The sequence below is a fragment of the Trichomycterus rosablanca genome, chromosome 14 (genome assembly GCF_030014385.1).
Source record: "Trichomycterus rosablanca isolate fTriRos1 chromosome 14, fTriRos1.hap1, whole genome shotgun sequence".
Lineage (NCBI taxonomy): Eukaryota > Metazoa > Chordata > Actinopteri > Siluriformes > Trichomycteridae > Trichomycterus > Trichomycterus rosablanca.
Genome location: NC_086001.1, coordinates 25,574,482 through 25,593,511, shown reverse-complemented (window position 1 = coordinate 25,593,511; position 19,030 = coordinate 25,574,482). Strand labels below are relative to the sequence as shown.

The window sequence follows — 19,030 nt, the reverse complement described above, 5'->3', positions numbered from 1 at the left end:
ATAAAACATTAAAACTGTTGAACTGTAACTATAATAAACGTGTAACTTCATATGTAGGTGTAGCCAAAAACCATCACCATAAAACACTAGAACTGTAGAACTGTAACTATAATAAACGTTTAACCTCACATGTAGGTGTCGCCCCAAAACCATCACCATAAAACATTAAAACTGTTGAACTGTAACTATAATAAACGTTTAACTTCATATGTAGGTGTAGCCAAAAACCATCACCATAAAACATTAAAACTGTTGAACTGTAACTATAATTAACGTTTAACCTTATATGTAGGTGTAGCCAAAAACCATCACCATAAAACACTAGAACTGTAGAACTGTAACTATAATAAACATTTAACTTTATATGTAGGTGTAGCCCCAAAACCATCACCATAAACCACTAGAACTGTAGAACTGTAACTATAATAAACATTTAACTTTATATGTAGGTGTAGCCCCAAAACCATCACCATAAAACACTAGAACTGTAGAACTGTAACTATAATAAACGTTTAACCTTATATGTAGGTGTAGCCCCAAAACCATCACCATAAAACACTAGAACTGTAACTATAATAAATGTTTAACCTTATATGTAGGTGTCGCCCCAAAACCATCACCATAAAACACTAGAACTGTAGAACTGTAAGTATAATAAATGTTTAACCTTATATGTAGGTGTAGCCCCAAAACCATCACCATAAAACACTAGAACTGTAGAACTGTAACTCTAATAAACATTTAACTTTATATGTAAGTGTAGCCCCAAAACCATCACCATAAAACACTAGAACTGTTAAACTGTAACTATAATAAATGTTTAACCTTATATGTAGGTGTAGCCTCAAACCCATCACCATAAAACACTAGAACTGTAGAACTGTAACTATAATAAACGTTTAACCTTATATGTCGGTGTAGCCCCAAAACCATCACCATAAAACACTAGAACTGTAGAACTGTAACTATAATAAACATTTAACTTTATATGTAGGTGTAGCCCCAAAACCATCACCATAAAACACTAGAACTGTAGAACTGTAACTATAATAAACATTTAACTTTATATGTAGGTATAGCCCCAAAACCATCACCATAAAACACTAGAACTGTAGAACTGTAACTATAATAAATGTTTAACTTTATATGTAGGTGTAGCCCCAAAACCATCACCATAAAACACTAGAACTGTAGAACTGTAACTATAATAAACATTTAACTTTATATGTAGGTGTAGCCCCAAAACCATCACCATAAAACACTAGAACTTTAGAACTGTAACTATAATAAATGTTTAACCTTATATGTAGGTGTAGCCTCAAACCCATCACCATAAAACACTAGAACTGTAGAACTGTAACTATAATAAACGGTTAACCTTATATGTAGGTGTCGCCCCAAAACCATCACCATAAAACACTAGAACTGTAGAACTGTACCTATAATAAACGTTTAACCTTATATGTAGGTGTCGCCCCAAAACCATCACCACAAAACACTAGAACTGTAGAACTGTAACTATAATAAATGTTTAACCTTATATGTATGTGTAGCCTCAAAACCATCACCATAAAACACTAGAACTGTAGAACTGTAACTATAATAAACGTTTAACCTTATATGTAGGTGTAGCCTCAAAACCATCACCATAGAACACTAGAACTGTAGAACTGTAACTATAATAAACGTTTAACCTTATATGTAGGTGTTGCCTCAAAACCATCACCATAAAACACTAGAACACTAGAACTGTAACTATAATAAACGTTTAACCTTATATGTAGGTGTCGCCCCAAAACCATCACCATAAAACACTAGAACTTTAGAACTGTAACTATAATAAACGTTTAACCTTATATGTAGGTGTTGCCTCAAAACCATCACCATAAAACACTAGAACACTAGAACTGTAACTATAATAAACGTTTAACCTTATATGTACGTGTCGCCCCAAAACCATCACCATAAAACACTAGAACTGTAACTATAGTAAACGTTTAACCTTATATGTACGTGTCGTCCCAAAACCATCACCATAAAACACTAGAACTGTAACTATAGTAAACGTTTAACCTTATATGTACGTGTCGCCCCAAAACCATCACCATAAAACACTAGAACTGTAACTATAGTAAACGTTTAACCTTATATGTAGGTGTCGCCCCAAAACCATCACTATAAAACACTAGAACTGTAACTATAATAAACGTTTAACCTTATATGTAGGTGTCGCCCCAAAACCATCACCATAAAACACTAGAACTGTAGAACTGTAACTATAATAAACGTTTAACCTTATATGTAGGTGTCGCCCCAAAACCATCACCATAAAACACTAGAACTGTAACTATAATAAACGTTTAACTTCATATGTAGGTGTCGCCCCAAAACCATCACCATAAAACACTAGAACTTTAGAACTGTAACTATAATAAACATTTAACCTTATATGTAGGTGTCGCCCCAAAACCATCACCATAAAACTCTAGAACTGAAGAACTGTAACTATAGTAAACGTTTAACCTTATATGTACTGTAGGTGTCGCCCCAAAACCATCACCATAAAACACTAGAACTTTAGAACTGTAACTATAATAAACATTTAACCTTATATGCAGGTGTCGCCCCAAAACCATCACCATCAAACACTAGAACTGTAGAACTATAACTATAGTAAACGTTTAACCATATATGTAGGTGTAGCCCCAAAACCATCACCATAAAACACTAGAACTGTAACTATAATAAACGTTTAACATTATATGTAGGTGTAGCCCCAAAACCATCACCATCAAACACTAGAACTGTAGAACTGTAACTATAATAAACATTTAACCTTATATGTAGGTGTAGCCCCAAAACCATCACCATCAAACACTAGAACTGTAGAACTGTAACTATAATAAACATTTAACCTTATATGTAGGTGTAGCCCCAAAACCATCACCATAAAACACTAGAACTGTAGAACTGTAACTATAATAAACGTTTAATCTTATATGTAGGTGTAGCCCCAAAACCATCACCATAAAACACTAGAACTGTAGAACTGTAACTATTATAAACATTTAACCTTATATGTAGGTGTAGCCCCAAAACCATCACCATAAAACACTAGAACTGTAGAACTGTAACTATAATAAACGTTTAACCTCACATGTAGGTGTCGCCCCAAAACCATCACCATAAAACATTAAAACTGTTGAACTGTAACTATAATAAACGTGTAACTTCATATGTAGGTGTAGCCAAAAACCATCACCATAAAACATTAATACTGTTGAACTGTAACTATAATAAACGTTTAACTTCATATGTAGGTGTAGCCAAAAACCATCACCATAAAACACTAGAACTGTAGAACTGTAACTATAATAAACATTTAACTTTATATGTAGGTGTAGCCCCAAAACCATTACCATAAAACACTAGAACTGTAGAACTGTAACTATAATAAACATTTAACTTTATATGTAGGTGTAGCCCCAAAACCATCACCATAAAACACTAGAACTGTAGAACTGTAACTATAGTAAACGTTTAACCTTATATGTAGGTGTCGCCCCAAAACCATCACCATAAAACACTAGAACTGTAGAACTGTAACTATAATAAATGTTTAACCTTATATGTAGGTGTAGCCCCAAAACCATCACCATAAACCACTAGAACTGTAGAACTGTAACTCTAATAAACATTTAACTTTATATGTAGGTGTAGCCTCAAAACCATCACCATAAAACACTAAAACTGTTGAACTGTAACTATAATAAAAGTTTAACTTCATATGTAGGTGTAGCCAAAAACCATCACCATAAAACACTAGAACTGTAGAACTGTAACTATTATAAACATTTAACTTTATATGTAGGTGTAGCCCAAAAACCATCACCATAAAACACTAGAACTGTAGAACTGTAACTATAATAAACGTTTAACCTCACATGTAGGTGTCGCCCCAAAACCATCACCATAAAACATTAAAACTGTTGAACTGTAACTATAATAAAAGTTTAACTTCATATGTAGGTGTAGCCAAAAACCATCACCATAAAACACTAGAACTGTAGAACTGTAACTATTATAAACATTTAACTTTATATGTAGGTGTAGCCCAAAAACCATCACCATAAAACACTACAACTGTAGAACTGTAACTATAATAAACGTTTAACCTCACATGTAGGTGTCGCCCCAAAACCATCACCATAAAACACTAAAACTGTTGAACTGTAACTATAATAAAAGTTTAACTTCATATGTAGGTGTAGCCAAAAACCATCACCATTAAACACTAGAACTGTAGAACTGTAACTATTATAAACATTTAACTTTATATGTAGGTGTAGCCCAAAAACCATCACCATAAAACACTAGAACTGTAGAACTGTAACTATAATAAACGTTTAACCTCACATGTAGGTGTCGCCCCAAAACCATCACCATAAAACATTAAAACTGTTGAACTGTAACTATAATAAACGTGTAACTTCATATGTAGGTGTAGCCAAAAACCATCACCATAAAATATTAAAACTGTTGAACTGTAACTATAATAAACGTTTAACTTCATATGTAGGTGTAGCCAAAAACCATCACCATAAAACACTAGAACTGTAGAACTGTAACTATAATAAACATTTAACTTTATATGTAGGTGTAGCCCCAAAACCATCACCATAAAACACTAGAACTGTAGAACTGTAACTATAATAAATGTTTAACCTTATATGTAGGTGTAGCCCCAAAACCATCACCATAAACCACTAGAACTGTAGAACTGTAACTCTAATAAACATTTAACTTTATATGTAAGTGTAGCCCCAAAACCATCACCATAAAACACTAGAACTTTAGAACTGTAACTATAACAAATGTTTAACCTTATATGTCGGTGTAGCCCCAAAACCATCACCATAAAACACTAGAACTGTAGAACTGTAACTATAATAAACATTTAACTTTATATGTAGGTGTAGCCCCAAAACCATCAGCATAAAACACTAGCATTGTAGAACTGTAACTATAATAAACATTTAATTTTATATGTAGGTGTAGCCCCAAAACCATCACCATAAACCACTAGAACTGTAGAACTGTAACTCTAATAAACATTTAACTTTATATGTAAGTGTAGCCCCAAAACCATCACCATCAAACACTAGAACTGTAGAACTGTAACTATAATAAACGTTTAACCTTATATGTCGGTGTAGCCCCAAAACCATCACCATAAAACACTAGAACTGTAGAACTGTAACTATAATAAACATTTAACTTTATATGTAGGTGTAGCCCCAAAACCATCAGCATAAAACACTAGCATTGTAGAACTGTAACTATAATAAACATTTAATTTTATATGTAGGTGTAGCCCCAAAACCATCACCATAAAACACTAGAACTGTAGAACTGTAACTATAATAAACATTTAACTTTATATGTAGGTGTAGCCCCAAAACCATCACCATAAAACACTAGAACTGTAGAACTGTAACTATAATAAACATTTAACTTTACATGTAGGTGTAGCCCCAAAACCATCACCATAAAACACTAGAACTGTTGTACTGTAACTATAATAAACGTTTAACCCTATATGTAGGTGTCGCCCCAAAACCATCACCATAAAACACTAGAACTGTAGAACTGTAACTATAATAAACGTTTAACCTTATATGTAGGTGTAGCCTCAAAACCATCACCATAAAACACTAGAACTGTAGAACTGTAACTATAATAAATGTTTAACCTTATATGTAGGTGTAGCCTCAAAACCATCACCATAAAACACTAGAACTGTAGAACTGTAACTATAATAAACGTTTAACCTTATATGTAGGTGTAGCTCCAAATCCATCACCATAAAATACTAGAACTGTTGTACTGTAACTATAATAAACGTTTAACCCTATATGTAGGTGTCGCCCCAAAACCATCACCATAAAACACTAGAACTGTAGAACTGTAACTATAATAAACGTTTAACCTTATATGTAGGTGTAGCCTCAAAACCATCACCATAAAACACTAGAACTGTAGAACTGTAACTATAATAAATGTTTAACCTTATATGTAGGTGCAGCCTCAAAACCATCACCATAAAACACTAGAACTGTAGAACTGTAACTATAATAAACGTTTAACCTTATATGTAGGTGTAGCTCCAAATCCATCACCATAAAACACTAGAACTGTAGAACTGTAACTATAATAAACGTTTAACCTTATATGTAGGTGTAGCCTCAAAACCATCACCATAAAACACTAGAACTGTAACTATAATAAATGTTTAACTTTATGTGTAGCCTCAAAACCATCACCATAAAACACTAGAACTGTAGAACTGTAACTATAATAAACGTTTAACCTTATATGTAGGTGTAGCCTCAAAACCATCACCATAAAACACTAGAACTGTAGAACTGTAACTCTAATAAACATTTAACTTTATATGTAAGTGTAGCCCCAAAACCATCACCATAAAACACTAGAACTTTAGAACTGTAACTATAACAAATGTTTAACCTTATATGTCGGTGTAGCCCCAAAACCATCACCATCAAACACTAGAACTGTAGAACTGTAACTATAATAAACGTTTAACCTTATATGTCGGTGTAGCCCCAAAACCATCACCATAAAACACTAGAACTGTAGAACTGTAACTATAATAAACATTTAACTTTATATGTAGGTGTAGCCTCAAAACCATCACCATAAAACACTAGAACTGTAGAACTGTAACTATAATAAACATTTAACTTTATATGTAGGTGTCGCCCCAAAACCATCACCATAAAACACTAGAACTGTAGAACTGTAACTATAATAAACGTTTAACCTTATATGTAGGTGTAGCCTCAAAACCATCACCATAAAACACTAGAACTGTAGAACTGTAACTATAATAAATGTTTAACCTTATATGTAGGTGTAGCCTCAAAACCATCACCATAAAACACTAGAACTGTAGAACTGTAACTATAATAAACGTTTAACCTTATATGTAGGTGTAGCTCCAAATCCATCACCATAAAACACTAGAACTGTAGAACTGTAACTATAATAAACGTTTAACCTTATATGTAGGTGTAGCCTCAAAACCATCACCATAAAACACTAGAACTGTAGAACTGTAACTATAATAAACGTTTAACCTTATATGTAGGTGTAGCCTCAAAACCATCACCATAAAACACTAGAACTGTAGAACTGTAACTATAATAAATGTTTAACCTTATATGTAGGTGCAGCCTCAAAACCATCACCATAAAACACTAGAACTGTAGAACTGTAACTATAATAAACGTTTAACCTTATATGTAGGTGTAGCTCCAAATCCATCACCATAAAACACTAGAACTGTAGAACTGTAACTATAATAAACGTTTAACCTTATATGTAGGTGTAGCCTCAAAACCATCACCATAAAACACTAGAACTGTAACTATAATAAATGTTTAACTTTATGTGTAGCCTCAAAACCATCACCATAAAACACTAGAACTGTAGAACTGTAACTATAATAAACGTTTAACCTTATATGTAGGTGTAGCCTCAAAACCATCACCATAAAACACTAGAACTGTAGAACTGTAACTCTAATAAACATTTAACTTTATATGTAAGTGTAGCCCCAAAACCATCACCATAAAACACTAGAACTTTAGAACTGTAACTATAACAAATGTTTAACCTTATATGTCGGTGTAGCCCCAAAACCATCACCATCAAACACTAGAACTGTAGAACTGTAACTATAATAAACGTTTAACCTTATATGTCGGTGTAGCCCCAAAACCATCACCATAAAACACTAGAACTGTAGAACTGTAACTATAATAAACATTTAACTTTATATGTAGGTGTAGCCTCAAAACCATCACCATAAAACACTAGAACTGTAGAACTGTAACTATAATAAACATTTAACTTTATATGTAGGTGTCGCCCCAAAACCATCACCATAAAACACTAGAACTGTAGAACTGTAACTATAATAAACGTTTAACCTTATATGTAGGTGTAGCCTCAAAACCATCACCATAAAACACTAGAACTGTAGAACTGTAACTATAATAAATGTTTAACCTTATATGTAGGTGTAGCCTCAAAACCATCACCATAAAACACTAGAACTGTAGAACTGTAACTATAATAAACGTTTAACCTTATATGTAGGTGTAGCTCCAAATCCATCACCATAAAACACTAGAACTGTAGAACTGTAACTATAATAAACGTTTAACCTTATATGTAGGTGTAGCCTCAAAACCATCACCATAAAACACTAGAACTGTAACTATAATAAATGTTTAACTTTATGTGTAGCCTCAAAACCATCACCATAAAACACTAGAACTGTAGAACTGTAACTATAATAAACGTTTAACCTTATATGTAGGTGTAGCCTCAAAACCATCACCATAAAACACTAGAACTGTAGAACTGTAACTATAATAAACGTTTAACCTTATATGTAGGTGTAGCCTCAAAACCATCACCATAAAACACTAGAACTGTTGTACTGTAACTATAATAAACGTTTAACCTTATATGTAGGTGTCGCCCCAAAACCATCACCATGAAACACTAGAACTGTACCTATAATAAACGTTTAACCTTATATGTAGGTGTCGCCCCAAAACCATCACCATAAAACACTAGAACTGTAGAACTGTAACTATAATAAATGTTTAACCTTATATGTAGGTGTAGCCCCAAAACCATCACCATAAAACACTAGAACTGTAGAACTGTAACTATAATAAATGTTTAACTTTATATGTAGGTGTAGACTCAAAACCATCACCATAAAACACTAGAACTGTAGAACTGTAACTATAATAAACGTTTAACCTTATATGTAGGTGTAGCCTCAAAACCATCACCATAAAACACTAGAACTGTACAACTGTAACTATAATAAACATTTAACCTTATATGTAGGTGTAGCCCCAAAACCATCACCATAAAACACTAGAAATGTAGAACTGTACCTATAATAAACGTTTAACCTTATATGTAGGTGTAGCCTCAAAACCATCACCATAAAACACTAGAACTGTAGAACTGTAACTATAATAAACGTTTAACCTTATATGTAGGTGTAGCCTCAAAACCATCACCATAAAACACTAGAAATGTAGAACTGTACCTATAATAAACGTTTAACCTTATATGTAGGTGTCGCCCCTAAACCATCACCATAAAACACTAGAAATGTAGAACTGTACCTATAATAAACGTTTAACCTTATATGTAGGTGTCGCCCCTAAACCATCACCATAAAACACTAGAAATGTAGAACTGTACCTATAATAAATGTTTAACCTTATATGTAGGTGTAGCCTCAAAACCATCACCATAAAACACTAGAACTGTAGAACTGTAACTATAATAAACGTTTAACCTTATATGTAGGTGTAGCCTCAAAACCATCACCATAAAACACTAGAACTGTAGAACTGTAACTATAATAAACATTTAACCTTATATGTAGGTGTCGCCCCAAAACCATCACCATAAAACACTAGAAATGTAGAACTGTACCTATAATAAACGTTTAACCTTATATGTAGGTGTCGCCCCTAAACCATCACCATAAAACACTAGAACTGTAGAACTGTAACTATAATAAATGTTTAACCTTATATGTAGGTGTAGCCTCAAAACCATCACCATAAAACACTAGAACTGTAGAACTGTAACTATAATAAACGTTTAACCTTATATGTAGGTGTAGCCTCAAAACCATTACCTTAAGACACTAGAACTGTGGAACTGTAACTATAATAAACGTTTAACCTTATATGTAGGTGTAGCCTCAAAACCATCACCATAGAACACTAGAACTGTAGAACTGTAACCATAATAAACGTTTAACCTTATATGTAGGTGTCGCCCCAAAACCATCACCAAAAAACAATAGAACTGTAGAACTGTAACTATAATAAACGTTTAACCTTATATGTAGGTGTCGCCCCAAAACCATCACCATAAAACACTAGAACTGTAACTATAGTAAACGTTTAACCTTATATGCAGGTGTCGCCCCAAAACCATCACCATAAAATACTAGAACTGTAGAACTGTAACTATAATAAATGTTTAACCTTATATGTAGGTGTCGCCCAAAAACCATCACCATAAAACAATAGAACTGTAACTATAATAAACGTTTAACCTTATATGTAGGTGTCGCCCCAAAACCATCACCATAAAACACTAGAACTGTAACTATAGTAAACGTTTAACCTTATATGCAGGTGTCGTCCCAAAACCATCACCATGAAAAACTAGAACTGTAGAACTCTAACTATAATAAACGTTTAACCTTATATGTAGGTGTCGCCCCAAAACCATCACCATAAAACAATAGAACTGTAACTATAATAAACGTTTAACCTTATATGTAGGTGTTGCCCCAAAACCATCACCATAAAACACTAGAACTGTAGAACTGTAACTATAATATACACTTAACCTTATATGTAGGTGTCGCCCCAAAACCATCACCATAAAACACTAGAACTGTAGAACTGTAACTATATTAAACGTTTAACCTTATATGTAGGTGTCGCCCCAAAACCATCACCATAAAACACTAGAACTGTAGAACTGTACCTATAATAAACGTTTAACCTTATATGTAGGTGTCGCCCCAAAACCATCACCATAAAACACTAGAACTGTAGAACTGTAACTATAATAAACGTTTAACCTTATATGTAGGTGTAGCCAAAAACCATCACCATAAAACACTAGAACTGTAGAACTGTAACTATAATAAACATTTAACTTTATATGTAGGTGTAGCCTCAAAACCATCACCATAAAACACTAGAACTGTAGAACTGTAACTATAATAAACGTTTAACCTTATATGTAGGTGTAGCCAAAAACCATCACCATAAAACACTAGAACTGTAACTATAATAAACGTTTAACCTTATATGTAGGTGTAGCCAAAAACCATCACCATAAAACACTAGAACTGTAGAACTGTAACTATAATAAACATTTAACTTTATATGTAGGTGTAGCCCCAAAACCATCACCATAAAACACTAGAACTGTAGAACTGTAACTATAATAAACATTTAACTTTATATGTAGGTGTAGCCCCAAAACCATCACCATAAAACACTAGAACTGTAGAACTGTAACTATAATAAATGTTTAACCTTATATGTAGGTTTAGCCCCAAAACCATCACCATCAAACACTAGAACTGTAGAACTGTTAACTATAATAAACGTTTAACCTTATATGTAGGTGTCGCCCCAAAACCATCACCATAAAACACTAGCACTGTATTTATAATAAACGTTTAACCCTATATGTAGGTGTCGCCCCAAAACCATCACCATAAAACACTAGAACTGTAGAACTGTAACTATAGTAAACGTTTAACCTTATATGTAGGTGTAGCCCCAAAACCATCACCATCAAACACTAGAACTGTAGAACTGTACCTATAATAAACGTTTAACCTTATATGTAGGTGTCGCCCCAAAACCATCACCATAAAACACTAGAACTGTAGAACTGTAACTATAATAAACGCTTTACCTTATATGTAGGTGTAGCCTCAAAACCATCACCATAAAACACTAGAACTGTAGAACTGTAACTATAATAAACGTTTAACCTTATATGTAGGTGTAGCCAAAAACCATCACCATAAAACACTAGAACTGTAGAACTGTAACTATAATAAACATTTAACTTTATATGTAGGTGTAGCCCCAAAACCATCACCATAAAACACTAGAACTGTAGAACTGTAACTATAATAAACATTTAACTTTATATGTAGGTGTAGCCCCAAAACCATCACCATAAAACACTAGAACTGTAGAACTGTAACTATAATAAATGTTTAACCTTATATGTAGGTTTAGCCCCAAAACCATCACCATCAAACACTAGAACTGTAGAACTGTTAACTATAATAAACGTTTAACCTTATATGTAGGTGTCGCCCCAAAACCATCACCATAAAACACTAGCACTGTATTTATAATAAACGTTTAACCCTATATGTAGGTGTCGCCCCAAAACCATCACCATAAAACACTAGAACTGTAGAACTGTAACTATAGTAAACGTTTAACCTTATATGTAGGTGTAGCCCCAAAACCATCACCATCAAACACTAGAACTGTAGAACTGGTAACTATAATAAACGTTTAACCTTATATGTAGGTGTAGCCTCAAAACCATCACCATAAACCACTAGAACTGTATTTATAATAAACGTTTAACCCTATATGTAGGTGTCGCCCCAAAACCATCACCATTAAACACTAGAACTGTAGAATTGTAACTATAATAAACGTTTAACCTTATATGTAGGTGTAGCCTCAAAACCATCACCATAAAACACTAGAACTGTAGAACTGTAACTATAATAAATGTTTAACCTTATATGTAGGTGTAGCCTCAAACCCATCACCATAAAACACTAGAACTGTAGTACTGTAACTATAATAAACGTTTAACCTCATTGGAAATCATTCCAGGATGTTGTTGAAAATTTTTTTTTTGCAACTATCGAGCGCCAAACTTCATCAAGCTGGGTGACAACCTTCTTCAAGCTTACAAAGTGATGAAGTGCAACGTCACTGAAAATTCATTTCTTGCATTTCTTCCCTAATCTTGGTGCAGTAAGTGATGAGCATGGCGAATGCTTTTACCAAGACATTGCCACAATGGAAAAATGTTACCAAGGCCACTGGAATCCGTCAGTGCTGTCTGACTATTGCTGGACACTAATACGAGATGCACCAGATGTTGAGTAGAAACGAAAATCAGCAGCAAAACACTTTTAGCTCAGTTGAACTAATGACACGTATAAGATTTAAATGTGTTATAATCAGTAAAGTTAATCTCATGTTTCTGAAAGTTTCTATGTGATACAGACAATCAGAAACTACATTTGTGTTCAGATCAAATGGGTCTGTCACAATCACCAAAAAAATTCAAGGTAACAGAACTTTGGCAAAAAATTGTTGTCCAGTGTAATTTAATAATAATGTCACAAATCTGTACCCAAGCAACAAGCTGTAATTTATCTAGCACCACTTGATGGGAACGATCTCTGTACAACATTTTGAACTTCACTTTAAAAGTCAGTTCAGTGTGTTTTACTGTAGTAAGAATAGCTCCACATGTTTTATATGTAGTGTTTATGGTATTTAAGCTGGATGGATAGATGGAAGTTAACATGTTAAAACTTCAGACTTTACTTTTACATCTCAGATTTTTTACACTTACGTGATTGATATAATTCTGAGGTAATTTAGAAGTTTTAGGCAGTAAATAAAAGTAATTTTAGTTAAACATTGCCACCCAAGTATAAAAAAAACAAACTATTCCACTGTTGGAAAACTGCACTGAGGTAAGTTTAGGACCCAGTTGGCCGGTAGTTGGCGCTGTAAACAATGATTTGCCTTTTGGTATTACAATTGGGCATAGAACAGTCACATGTGGAACACTATTCTCTACTCAGTATTGATAACAGTGTTTTTACCTAAATAAAATCAGCTTCCACCAAGATTTGAACTCCGATGACTGGTTTCAAAGTCCAGAGTGCTAACCATTACACCATGGAATCACACAGAGAGGTCCTACTTAAGCCCAAAAGTTAATAATTAGTCATGTAAGAGCAAGTTGGCTGTTAGATGGCGCTGTAAACAATAATTAGCGATTATATTTTGGGATGGAGCAGTCACATGTGGAACACTATAACACTACTAGTGCTATTATGATATTCAAGCTGGATGAATGGATGGAAATTAACATGTCATTTAAGGTGACTCTAAACTAGCACAAGCAATTGTGATGCTCTGTTGTACTGCACATGTGCTGAATGCTACTATCCTGAAACTGCTAATGTTTCTCAATCTTGGACCTCACACCGGGCCCCAAATAAAAGTCATAAGGTCCCACCGAGATTTGAACTCGGATAACTGGATTCAGAGTCCAGAGTGCTAACCATTACACCATGGAACCCTGACGCCACAAAAACTAAACGTAATGATTAGCCATTTGCTGAGTAAATAAAGCAAAAATACACAACTTCAGATTTTACTTTTACATCTCAAGTGATTTAAACTTACGTGATTGATATAATTGACTGAAATCAATTGACAAAACTGAGGTAATTTAGAAGTTTTAAACACTAAATAAAAGTAATTTTAGTTAAACATTGCCACCCAGGTATCAAAATCACAACAAAACGTTCCACTGTTGGAAAATTGCATTAAGTTCAGGATGCAGTGGGCCCGTCCCTCCTTGTCGCTCTGAAGCAGATGATTTGATGTTTGTGCACCTGTTCAGATCACAAGTCACTAATGATCACACAGAAGTCACTTGATTTTAATACTGTTTGTTTTTGAAATGAGATGTCCAACAAGCTCATGGTAAGGTGTCCAAATAATTTTTGCCACATAGTGTATCATTATTATTGCTGAGGAGTTATGTGTGTCTACATCACTTCATGTATCTATACGTGTCTAACGTATCAATTCTGTTAATAATCATAAGCATGCACACACACGCACACACACATGCTTTCACATTCACATTTACATTTACATTTTCAGCATTTAGCAGACGCTCTTATCCAGAGCGACTTACAGAAGTGCTTCTATAGTGAACATTTCATTTCTCAAGTTTAGGTAAACAACAGTCAAAGAACACAAATCTGCTAAAACCTGTTAGAACCAAAGTGCCTTTTTTTTTTTTTTTTCTGGAAATGGAAAAGAATGGAACAAAATGTTAGTAAATAAGTACAAGTCAGCCTAAGTGTTTAGTAAAAAGGTGGGTTTTTAATCGTTTTTTAAAGACAGCAAGAGACTCAGATGTTCGGACAGACAGAGGAAGTTCATTCCACCACTTCGGCGCTAGAACAGAGAACAGCCTTGATGCTTGTCTTCCTTTAGTCCTGGATGGAGGCTCAAGTCGAGCGAGACTAGAGGCTCGGAGGTTGCGTGGTACAGAGCGGGGTTTGATTAGGCCACGAAGGTAGCTTGGGGCTGGTCCATTTTTGGCTTTGTAGGCGAGCGTCAGTGTTTTAAACTGAATGCGTGCAGCTACAGGAAGCCAGTGAAGAGAACGCAGCAGTGGGGTGATGTGGCAGTGTTTGGGTGTATTCACATGTTTTTGCTGTATGTGTTATGTACATAATATTTAGGTGATTTGATGTATTTTTGATACTTTATTATTATTTAAGTGAAGCTTTTTACAAGTTTAGGGGTTTTGTGTTTTGCTTTACCGTATGTATGGTGCATCATTAAACTGTTATACATTATTTATTCTATTTTGTATTAGATGAGATGGTTTGTCTCTGTATTGACCTGCGATTCATTTTTAAATGACAGCTAACGATAGTGATCCGACTCTTTTAATTATTTTGTATAACATATAAAATGTTGACAAAATCTATGTAGAGATCTCAAATAACATGAACCTGAAGGTATGAACTTACATTGTAGAAAAGAAAAACAAGCCAGTAGCAGCAGTGTGCACATTAAACCATTTACAGAAGGGTCATTAAGTTTGGCTAATTGAAATAATGGCATGTTTCTGACTTGAATGAGAGGGGCATTAAAAAGATCTCACACTTCTCAGAGACAACGTTTGAAGGTCAATAGGACCTGCTAGTTAGAGAAGAAGTCCAAAAGTGGGCGTGGCCCGTACAGGGATCGAACCCGCGACCTTGGCGTTATTAGCACCACGCTCTATCCAACTGAGCTAACCAGCCAGTTCACCTGTAGTTTCTTTAGATCTTTGTACATAATTCTACACTAACCCCATTTAAGCCGCTGAAACTGACTTTAATAATACACATCTAAGAGGTTTTGTAGGTTCTTATATGTGTGAACTATCTAAACTATATATTTCTTAAAGTTCTTGACTGAGCTTAATGCCGCCAACCAGTGACTGGAGCAGATACGACTCAGGTCCTGCACACAGTAAGTAGTTCTGATACACAGTACCAGCCTGCACACCAGAGGGGCTCCAAACGTCAAGTTTTCACTCATGAAATCATGTAGTTTGTGAACTTTGTGGAATGAATGTAGGATTTGTACGTGTAGATTCTGGGTTTTAGGAAGTTGAGCTACTGTTAATATTTTCCCAGTTGAACTAAAAACCTGAATTGATGTTTTAATTGTTCATTAAGACTTCACTAAGAGTTATTACCATCAAGCAAATGTAAAGTATATTTCTATATGAAGAGCATCTGTTTCCAGATAATATACACTGAGGTGTAAAGCATAATGGAGCGGGTTCAGTAATTGTGTAGTAGATTAAAAGTGACAGTAAGTCTGTGTCTGTTTCTGTTACTTATTCTGAATTGTGTTTGTGTGTAAACTGTGAATTAGTTCTTAATCTGGTCGTGATGTTAGTGAATTAAACCTACATCACTCTGATGGTCTGACCGATGAGCTGTCTGTTCTAACATGCTGCTTAAGCCCGGCTAGCTCAGACGGTAGAGCATGAGACTCTTAATCTCAGGGTCGTGGGTTCGAGCCCCACGTTGGGCGAGTATCTTCATTTAACATCTACAGAAACCAAAAGGACGTTCTTCCACTTTGGACAGCCGGTCTCCGGTGACTTATCAGGTGGATATTTGTGCTTGTAGCACTGTTGTTCACTGGATGTTTTTCTGTTACTATTCTGTGGAGCTACACCTTGTTGTTGTGTCTCATATCCGGTTGATCAACACCAGATAAAAGACATACGTCCCTGGGTGGGTTCGAACCACCAACCTTTCGGTTAACAGCCCAACGCGCTAACCGATTGCGCCACAGAGACATACATATAGCTGTTTCATTGGATGGTACACACGGGTCACATGGCTTGCTAACGTGTTTTTCAGTTCACAAGTTTTCAGACCCTCTAGTGACTTTTTCTAGTGTTACTGGAGACTTTTGGAGACTCGGACGTGAAAGCACATATCGTTCTGCAGTTACTGTCCTCACCGAGCGACGGGTGCTGCTGTTGTTCTGTTGATTTATTTTACCTAATATCATCGATTTGTCCTACCGAGCATGTGCACATCTGTTTTTGACTCATTGAGTGGACGTCTATAATTCTGTGCTACCTTTGCCTAATTTATTTCTGCTAGCGGTTAGTAATGTGTGGTTTTAGTTTTAATTCCTTTAAAAGTGTAAAGTTTAAGTGTATGTAATGCCGTTATTATGTGACTTATTTTGTATTCTACTTCAGAACTATGGTGCTCAAATTAGCTATACGTGATTACATACAGTTGAATAACAGGTGTGTATCTAATGCTATGTGTTAATGTTTTATTTAACCACGTTTATACATGCGTTCAGTGATACATCTAGGAAAGCCAATCATTTTTAAATAACCATCTGCGACCTTAACATTACGACAACACAAAATGTATTCGGTTATTTTTCAGTTTTGTGCTTTCTTAGCAGTTCAGCTGCAAGGTCGTGTCTAATAAAGTTCATTACTGAGTGAATATGTTGAGCATTTATTACGTTATCTTGTACTTAGCTGTTTGTGTACGTCAAACAATGTTGTTGCTTTTCCCTTGTCAGTTCAGTTCTAATGATTTTTCCTTATTCCATGTTTTTGTAGCTATAGATAAGATCTGTGTGATCTATAGTTTTCTCACTGGGATTTTATCCAAAAGGGTATGATAAATCACGGAGGTAAAACCTTAGAAGATATTCCTCATAGAGGGTTAGAATAGTATTTACTACATGCCTGAGATACATGTAAACATACTACATGTTTAATATATGGCTGAGATACAGATCAATGGATCTATTGAGATGTGCTACCTATAGTTTATAATAATATATAGATTTATCGAGATGTGCTAACCCCTATGCAAATTAGGCGATGGCGTCATTTAGCGACTTCTAGCATCTTTTAGGACAGCCAATAGCTACTTTCCTTACTGAGGAGTTGGCAACACTGACAGTGACCCACAGTATCCTCAGTGCAGGAGTATCAGCCAATCACACAAATACCTCAGAAACAACCGGGAAAGTAAAAACACAAGTTTAGTAATTAGTGCAAAATGAAGAAACTGTAAACATGAAACATGAGGAACACCGGGGCCAAAATACAGAAAAGGTTCAGAGCTTTTACTTCATCAGATAGTTTATCAGTTAAACATAAAGCGTAAAACCATGAACACTATTTATAAATAAATAAATTTCTTTAGTCGCCAACTTGAGATTTTTGTTTACATATGCCTGAAATTTGACGACCTAACCTAAACAGTTTTAAGCTTTTAATTATTTATTTATTTAGAAAGCCTGAACGACGGTCCTCTATAAGAAGCAGCTTGTTTACAGCGTCTCTCGTTTACGGCCACACCACCCTGAGAACACCTGTTCTCGGAAGCTACACTTTAAAAAGTAATGTGTCATTTTTTCTACACAACTACTGTGTCCTGTGGTCTGTAACATGTTTTGTGTCATTTCTGGCCACTTCTTACACAGACGCGTGTAAAGTAACTCCAATAGTTAGTCTACACATTTATGTGTAGAACTGTGAGAAAATACATTGCGTAAAAATATATATTTTTTCAATTTTACTTACATTTGTTGGATACAATTTTTTATTTCTGACTAGAAACATAGATTATTTCACATGGAAGATTAAAAATAAATTAATAAATAAAAAATATGCGTTAATCACATTTCTCCTATCATGTATATCTGTGTTTCATGGTTGATTTCCTCTTTTTGGACCATGCAAGGAAAGGAGCAGGAGCAGTATGTTTTATTGATGTTTATTTAGTTCATGTTTATCAGTGTTTTGTTGTGTGTTTTATGAAGTCAAGCAAAGCTATAAAAAGTAGGTTTTAACCCTGTGACCTGTTTTAACTTACAATAGACTCACAATTGACTCAGTTAGGTAAAAAAAGGAGGCACTGAATTACATTAATATAAACCTAAGTTTGCTTTTCTGTTCCTATTCAGTAATAAATGTTATGTTAAACCTGACTAGTCGTTCTTTTTATTGGTAT

At 34.6% G+C, this 19,030-nt stretch overlaps 3 non-coding genes and 1 pseudogene across 3 annotated transcripts; 1 reads left to right on the top strand and 3 right to left on the bottom strand.

Moving 5' to 3' along the window:
* The window catches only part of LOC134326770 (zinc finger protein 850-like), a 267,899-nt pseudogene that overhangs the window by 213,282 nt on the left and 35,587 nt on the right, over window positions 1-19,030 (bottom strand).
* Window positions 13,951-14,022, bottom strand: trnaq-cug (transfer RNA glutamine (anticodon CUG)). The gene has a single exon. It is a non-coding gene; the product is annotated as a tRNA-Gln (tRNA).
* Window positions 16,487-16,559, top strand: trnak-cuu (transfer RNA lysine (anticodon CUU)). The gene has a single exon. It is a non-coding gene; the product is annotated as a tRNA-Lys (tRNA).
* Window positions 16,757-16,830, bottom strand: trnan-guu (transfer RNA asparagine (anticodon GUU)). Its single transcript has one exon. It is a non-coding gene; the product is annotated as a tRNA-Asn (tRNA).